The 8,376-nt window shown below is 46.9% G+C and overlaps 1 long non-coding RNA gene across 1 annotated transcript; it reads left to right on the top strand.

Annotated features, from left to right (window-relative positions):
* LOC135240996 (uncharacterized) lies at nucleotides 1–8,376 on the top strand. Its single transcript, XR_010325849.1, has 3 exons — nucleotides 1–2,447; nucleotides 4,053–5,655; nucleotides 5,770–8,376. It is a non-coding gene; the product is annotated as an uncharacterized LOC135240996 (long non-coding RNA).

The raw sequence follows: 8,376 nt of genomic DNA, 5'->3' as shown, positions 1-8,376 counted from the left end.
TAGAAACTTTGTTCCACTCATTACCAAAAGTTCTAAAACAAAAATGGGTGGAATTTGTTTATAAAAAATAGCCAAGTACGCAATTACGAAGAAATTTCCATAATCTCCACGTAGGAAAGAAGCATTCCCTTCAGGCAGTGCCTTCAGTACATGATGTAGAAAAGATGCGTCCTGGATGAACCGGTTCAGTGGCGATGCGCTGGTGTCTTAAACAGAACAAAGAAATGTACAGTAAGTGAGGACACGTTGATCCTTAAACAGACGTCTTGTGAACTGGAACTCAAAATGCAATTCCACTTAAAAGTCTTCTTACTTTCCCAAGCTTATACAAGGGAATACAAATAATTCCTTGTTTCTCTTCAAAGCAGTTGTTGAACTAACGAATAATCATGCAAAACATATCAATCAAATTCCAAATTCATGTAGTAGTAATGATTTCTTTAGTGATAAAATAACAGGAATCGGAATAGCTTATACACCAGAGAGAGCTGATTGACAATATTGATCTTCCTTCTAGACACAGAATGTCAAGAACTGTTCACTCCCATACCTCAGAGTGAACTGTTCAAATTAATTTCTACTTCCTGCCTATTTATTCTGTGTTTCTGAGTTTCTGATAGCATGAGACAGATGTGTGAGAGGCTTGTAGGAAATTGTCCTGAGAAGATATAAAAGGCTGAGCAGGTTTAGCTAGGTTTGTACCAATTTTTGCTAGAGAACACATTTTTGTGAGCACATCCTGAGATTAAATTTTTGAGAACACAGAGAGTAGACAGAAAGAGAAAGAGTTTGCCCCTGCTATCCAATGGGGCCAGGGTAGCGAAGGTAGTAGAGAAAAGTAGCAGTGGCAGAAAAAGAGAATGAGGGCATGCACAACAGAGAGACAGACTGAATCTGACTCCACCCTGTCATCTGCATGAAAATCTTTTTATCTGTGAGATTATAGATCACAAGTATGAGGTGGAGTACTTTTCTTTTTTCTTATTAATATCAGTTGCACAATCGTGATTATGTTTGCCCTTTATAGTCTGATGACAGTACCTTCCAAAAATGTAGCAGAGGCAGAGGAAAGGAATTTTTCCACAGTCATTTGAAACATAGGCCTACATGGCTAAATATATTCTCAGATGAACTCCAAAATGTACCTCACCCCATACCTGCGTCTTAAAACAGTAATATGAAATGTAAGTACGGTCTAGCCATAAAACTGTTTTACTTTTTGTAGCTTCTAACAATAGGTGTTTCCAATTCTTGTATTAGAACATGGGTGGCACAGTGGTGCAGTGGCTAGAAGTTTCTTGATTTGAATCCTGGCCTGGGCCTTTCTGTCTAGAGTTTTCATGTCCCCATGTCCATGTGGGTTCCCGTGTAATCAGCACGTTATTCGATTCAGGTTTTCAGTTGCTAATTAGGTACACTCGGAGCGATGCTGTATTAGTCCTGCTAACTCGCAGTTTAGGTAGTAAGTGTATAATTTGTCCAGGTGTGTAGAACTGCCGAAAGCCGTCCCGCTAGAGTTGGCTAAGTAACTGTGTTCATTTGCTAATTACATACCACGTTAGATTTAAACTTTTCCCTGTGTGGTAACTGTTCTTTGTGTTAGGTTGTGTTAGGTTTCTATCTGCCGCTTTTTTATTCTTAGAATTGATAGATTGGCTACTTGGGCATAGCGATTGCGATTATTGTGTTATTACTGACTGTGAACCTGTGTAATCAGCGCGTTATTCGATTCAGGTTTTCACTTGCTAATTAGGTACACTCGGAGCGACACTAGCATCGCTCCCTTCTAGTTTGTGTCAGCTCCCCATTCCAGTCTGCTCTCTCCCCTTCAGAAGGCGCTTCCAGCGACATGGCCCCCCTCGACAACAGAACCTCTCTAACCTCTGCTACCCCCCGCTGACCCCCTGTGAGAACTTCACGGTCACAGGGGGGCTCTGGAACTGCCAGTCTGCTACGCGCAAGGCGAACTTCGTTTCCGCCTATGCCTCCCTCCTATCCCTCCAGTTCCCTGCCCTCACAGAGACCTGGATCACACCAGACAACTCTGCCACTCCTGCTGCCCTCTTGTCCGCCTACTCCTTCTCCCACACCCCCCGGCGATCTGGCCGTGGTGGTTTGCCATCAGTACTGGTTTACTGATCTCCCCCACTTGGAAATTCTCTGTTCTCCCCCTCCCTGACCTGTCTATATCCACTTTTGAATTCCATCCTGTCTCTATCACCTACCCTACTAACCTCTATATTGTTGTTATTTATCGTCCCCCGGGGCCCCTGGGAAGCTTCCTGGATGAGCTAGACACCCTGCTTAGCTGCTTCCCTGAGGACGGCACCCTGCTGATCCTCCTGGGAGATTTTAACATCCACCTACAGGCCTCCCAGTCTGCTGCCTTCCTACCACTACTCCACTCCTTCGACCTCTCCCTACAACACTCTCCCCCAACTCACAAGGTAGGCAACCTCCTAGACCAGATCTTCCTGAGGAACTGCTCCAGCTCAAATCTCACGGTTACCCCCCTGCATACGCCTGACCATCACTTCATCTCCTTCTCCCTCCCTCTCGCTCCCCATCCTCCCTCTCCTCCTCCCACCCCCACTGTCACTGTCCGCCGTAACCTCCGCTCCCTCTCACCCTCTTCTCTTTCACCCAGAGTGACTGCTTCCCTCCCCCCTCTTCAATCATTCTCCAAGCTCCCCACTAACTCTGCATCCCCCACCCTAACTTCATCTCTCTCCTCAGCACTCGACTCCCTATGTCCTCTTGTCCCTAGGCCAGCACGTTCATCCCCTCCCAGTCCATGGATGTCTGACATCCTACGCACCTCCAGGGCCAGCCTCCGCGCTGCTGAGAGGAAGTGGGGCAAATCCAGGGACCCATCTGACCTTTCAGCCTATCAATCTCTCCTGACAGAGTTTTCTTCTGCTGTCACTGCCGCTAAGGCAAAATTCTACCAAACTAAAATTCATAACTCCATTTCTAACCCTCATCAACTGTTCTCTATTTTCTCCTCTCTCCTCAGCGTGCCACCTCCCCCACCCCAGTCTTCCTTCTCTGCAGATGACTTTGCAGCATTCTTTGACGAAAAGATCGCAGACATCCGCAGCTCCTTTGCCCCCTCCGTGCCCTCTGCCCCCTGTTTCTCCACATTTTCTCTCCTCACAGACTGAAGTTTCCCAGCTCCTGCTCTCCCACCGCCCTACCACCTGCGCCCTCGACCCTATCCCCTCATCTCTCCTCCAGGCAATCACACCAGACGTCGTCCCATTTGTCACCTCCCTCGTGAACTCCTCTCTATCTTCTGGATGTTTCCCCTCATCCTTCAAGTGGGCCCACATCACCCCGCTGCTGAAGAAGCCCACACTAGATCCTTCAGTCATCCAGAACTACCGTCCAGTATCTCTCCTCCTTTTCTATCCAAAACGCTTGAACGTGCTGCACCTAACCAACTCTCTGCTTTCTTCTCTCAGAATAACCTGCTTGACCCCCACCAGTCTGGCTTCAGGCCTGGCCACTCGACAGGGCCTGCACTCCTCTCAGTCAGTGAGTCACTCCATGCCGCATGAGCAGCCTCCCTCTCCTCTGTCCTGATTCTTCTAGACCTCTCCGCTGCATTCAACACTGTGGAGCACTCCGTCCTCCTGTCCTCCCTGGCAGCAACAGGGATCTGTGGCACAGTCCTTGACTGGATTGAGTCTTACCTCTCCGACCGTTCCTTCCAGGTTGCCTGGGCGGGTAAAGTATCGCCGCCCTGTCCCCTCGCCACCGGAGTTCCCCAGGGCTCAGTCCTCGGTCCCCTTCTCTTCTCCTTATACACCAGATCCCTTGGTCCTGTAATCTCTGCCATGGCTTGTCCTATCACTGTTATGCCGACGACACACAACTCTTTCTCTCCTTCTCCCCATCGGACACACAGGTCCCTGCCCGCATCTCCGCTTGCCTGAGGGACATCCAGAGCTGGATGGACAATCACCACCTGAAGCTCAACCCGGGAAAGATGGAGCTAATCTTTATTCCTGCTCTAACCTCTCCCCTCCTCAATTTTTCCATTTCCCTAGGGGACACCTTAGTGACATCACCCTGTGCCAAGAATCTCGGAGTGGTGATGGACAACAGGTTGTCCCTCTCCAAGAACATCGTAGCAGTAAGCCGGGCGTGCAGATTTTTTCTGTATAACATCCAGAGAATCCGCCCCTTTCTCACCACCTACTCAACCAAGCTCCTGGTCCAGGCAATGCTACTATCCCGCCTGGACTACTGCAACTCTCTTCTGGCTGGACTACCGGCATCTGCCACCAGACCCCTGAAACTTATTCAGAATGCTGCAGCTCGTCTGGTCTTCAACCTCCCCAGACACTCCCACGTCACTCCCCTGCTCACTACCCTCCACTGGCTGCCTGTTATAGCTTGCATCAAATTGGAAACATTGGTCCTAGCATACCAGGCAGTCAAGGGATCAGCCCCAGCATACTTCCACAAGATCTTCAAACCCTACATGCCAGCCAGACCCCTCTGTTCTGCTACCTCAGGACGCCTGGCACCTCCCCCTCTTTGCACATGCGCTTCCCGAACACGTCTCCTGTCGGTTCTGGCCCCACGATGGTGGAATGACCTCCCCATGGAGGTCAGAACAGCTGAGACACTGACCCACTTCAAGCGACGACTGAAGACTCACCTCTTCAGGCTGCACCTCTCCCCATCCCTCCCTACCTCCCTGTAATCTCTTAATTGACTGTAAGCTTAGGGTTGTAACTAGGTAGCTGTTTCGTAGGTGACTTAGTTAACGCACTTGTCTTAACTACTGCTTGTATTTTTGCATAGACTGCGTTGTTACTGTTCTCGTTTGTGTTAGTGTTAATCAGTTTAACCTTCAGGGTCCAAGTTGAACTGTGCGGTTGTTCTCTGCACTTGGAACGGCACTTCTCTCTAGGGTTTTCGACATACTTGTTCCTGGTTATGGTTATACACTTTGTTGTACGTCGCTCTGGATAAGAGCGTCTGCCAAATGCCTGTAATGTAATGTAATGGGTTTTCTCCGGGTACTCTGTATTCCTCCCAAAGACCAGAGACCGTGCAGGTTATGGCAATTGGAGGGAGAGTGTAAATTGCCCCTAGGTATGAGTGTGTGAGTGAATGGTGGGTGTGCCTTGAAATGCTCTGACAAATTGTCCACAGGGATAGGCTCTTATGTATTTTTAAAAGGTACAGATTGTCCCTGCTGAACAAGGGATGTGGGTCTATTTATGGAACAGCTAATGCAAAGATAACCAGTTAATTGTAAATAGTTATGTGTTTCTCAGTGTTGTAATATTCTTAGCAGGCTGTTTGAAAAACTGTCCAACAATACGTTTGAAGAAATTAATTTAATCTTTACACGTGGCCTGGCCTCACATTACTCCTCCATACGCTATGGGAGGTTGGCAACGGAGCCAAAGGTATTAGGGGTAGGACAGACTAGGATTGAAATGTGTGAATTATAGTCTAGCATGCTTTTCATGAGAAATGGTTCCTGATTTTGCTATTTTTCCAGTGGTGCAATACAAAGTGAAGCCATGGATGGGTGTAGTATTGTCACCATCCCACTCCACAACATCACATGTACAACTGCATGTGGCACCATGCACAAATCTTAAGCAGCAGTCCCCTGAGGCTACCAAACAGGTATTTGCTGTAACCATACACTATACGACCCAGTTTCACTAATTTGTCTTCTTGGTTTAGAGAGTGTTTTGTGTTTACATTTATCTCTGCTGTGTGTGTGTTTCATTCTTCCAGTTCGTCATCAGATGGGCCGTTTCTGTCTCTGGTTACCTGGTTTGATAAAGCTGCCATTTGCCATTCACCAAGGGAGACCAGCTTTCCTAATTTATTGCTCAGTACTTATGTACAGTCATTATTTAGTTTGACATTGCGTGCTTGACCCTATTTTGTATGTAATGCAAATTAGTTGGGGAAAGCTCAAGAGGTGTGTTCAACTTTGTCTTTGGAAGTGTCTTTGCCTAGTCTCTCTGTGAACTTACCTAATTCTTCATCAGCCCTTTGTGCTCTAGCTCCTTGAGTACTTTTTACAGTTTTTTCTTATGTGCCCTGTTTGTTGTGCTACTCTCTAGTGTGTTTTGTCTCCTGTGATTGATTAGTGTATTTTTTACCTAAAAGAAATTAGTAAAGACTTTTTGGATTTTGCTCCCAGGCTTCTGAGTTACCTCTGCACTTGGGTCCAAACGTCTGATTTCCCCTTGTGACTAAAGCCCTATTCTGACAGGATTATTTTACCTAAGGATGTCCTGTAATTGGAATTATTATCTATTACTCCTGTGATTTTAATCCTGTCAGAATCTGCCTTGGCGGTATTTTTTACCTAGATTTCTTGGACTGGATAACCTACTGTTTTTTAGAGGAGAAAGTTAGGAACCGAGGTAATACTAGTCCTGTGTGAATAGGCATCTCAGTAATTTAAGAATGTAATTAATTTCTGGTGCACTTTTGTCCTTGTGTGGTATAACAATTGACTCTGTAGCAGAGTCCAATGTCTCATTTTCTTTTTGGAACTTCTAGCTGTCTATTGTTGCAAAATGTGCCGCTTTTTTAGCCACCAGAAGTCTTGATATCTAACAGCTGGGACAAGCTCAGTAATTCAGGTGGGGTTATCGTGGATTGTTTTTACCCCGTCAGAATGCTCCACAGGATTTACCCACATAATAAACCACAAAGTAAAAAATACATGATAGGACCTCCTCTGGTAAAGCGTATCCCATCAGAATAGAGCTTAAAGGACTCAGAGAACACAACATGGGCCCAGCAGTGTTCAGCCAAGTGCGCACTGCTGTCGCTAATCAAGGTGTGACTCTTGGAAGACACAAAAGACTCATGCAGACCCTTTCTTAGAATCTGCAGGCCCTCTCCAGTAAATTGAGGGACCAGCCTGCCTGCCTTCCTGCTCCAGTTCCTGAAGACTCACCTGAGCTGAGAGCCAGAAACACTCAAAGTTTTGCTCATGAACCCAGTCTGCCACCACCTGAGTGGTATGACTCCAAGGTGGCTGTTGTAATCCTCCCTACTGTCCGGCAGAGCACTTGCCTGGGCCACTGCTCTGTGTGAGAGAGCATCCCTGTGTTTTCCTGCATTCAACCTTTTGCAGAAGATATGAGCAAAGATTTTGAACTGCACAGCACAGGGCTAGCAGGACAGAAACCGACCGCTAGTTGGGCCTCTAGTTTCATAGAGACTGTTGCTTTTATTGACTCTGGGGCTGCGGGTAATTTTATGGACTGCGGATTTGCACAGAAAAACCATGTGCGTGTTTTTACCCTCTCTGTGCCTATTTGTGTTAGAGCCTTGGATGGACAACCCCTGGGGTCGGGCTGCATCTTCCACTGCATGGACACATACATCTGGACCTGATGGAGGGGACACTCAGAGTGCATCCAGTTCCACCTCATTAATTCTGAGCTGCCGATATTGCTTGGTCATCCTTGGCTGGTACACCATAACCCTGCCATTGACTGGCTTAGAGGCAGTATTAAGGACTGGGGGTGCGAATATCAGGCTGGTGTCTGGTGGTGCCATGTGTGCTGTTTCTGCCCCTGACTCTGTTGGAGAGCCCCCTAGGGATTGGGTGGAGGATTCAGACCTGTTTGGGGTACTGTAGGAATACTGGGACCTGAAAGATGGTATTCAGTAAGAGCGTCGGCACCGTGCTTCCTCCTCATAGACTACTGAGGACGGAGTGTAGCACAGTGGGTAAGGAACTGGGCTTGTAACCGAAAGGTCGCAGGTTCGATTCCCAGGTAGGACACTGCCGTTGTACCCTTGAGCAAGGTACTTAACCGAAATTGCTTCAGTATATATCCAGCTGTATAAATGGATACAATGTAAAAAAAAAAATGCTATGTAAAAGTTGTGTAAGTCGCTCTGGATAAGAGCGTCTGCTAAATACCTGTAATGTAATGTAACTTGACTGTGCCATCAACCTTCCAGAGTCAGTTCTGCCTCGAGGACGCATATTCTTTCTGTCCCTTCTCGAGATGCAGACCATGGAGACTCTACTCCTGTGGGTGTGGGTTTTTTCTTTTGCTGGTGGTCTTAGACTTTGCATAGATTATAGGGGGCTAAACAAAAATAACATAAAGAACTAATACCCCAAACCACTAATCTCTTCCTTTTTCAAATCTCTGCAAGAAGCCCAGGGTTTTTCCAAAATAGACCTCAGAAATGCCTATCATCTGGTTCATATAGGGGAAGATCGCCTTCAACACTCACCATGGGCACTAAGAATACCAGGTGATACCGTTTGGCTTACAGTGTGCTCTGTGAGTACCGCAACTGGTTTTTGTTTGTCTATTTTGATGACATCCCAACATTCACCAAAGACCCCAAAGAACA

The sequence above is a fragment of the Anguilla rostrata genome, chromosome 15, assembly GCF_018555375.3.
Source record: "Anguilla rostrata isolate EN2019 chromosome 15, ASM1855537v3, whole genome shotgun sequence".
Classification (NCBI taxonomy): Eukaryota; Metazoa; Chordata; class Actinopteri; order Anguilliformes; family Anguillidae; genus Anguilla; species Anguilla rostrata.
This window is presented reverse-complemented; position numbering and strand designations above follow the sequence as displayed.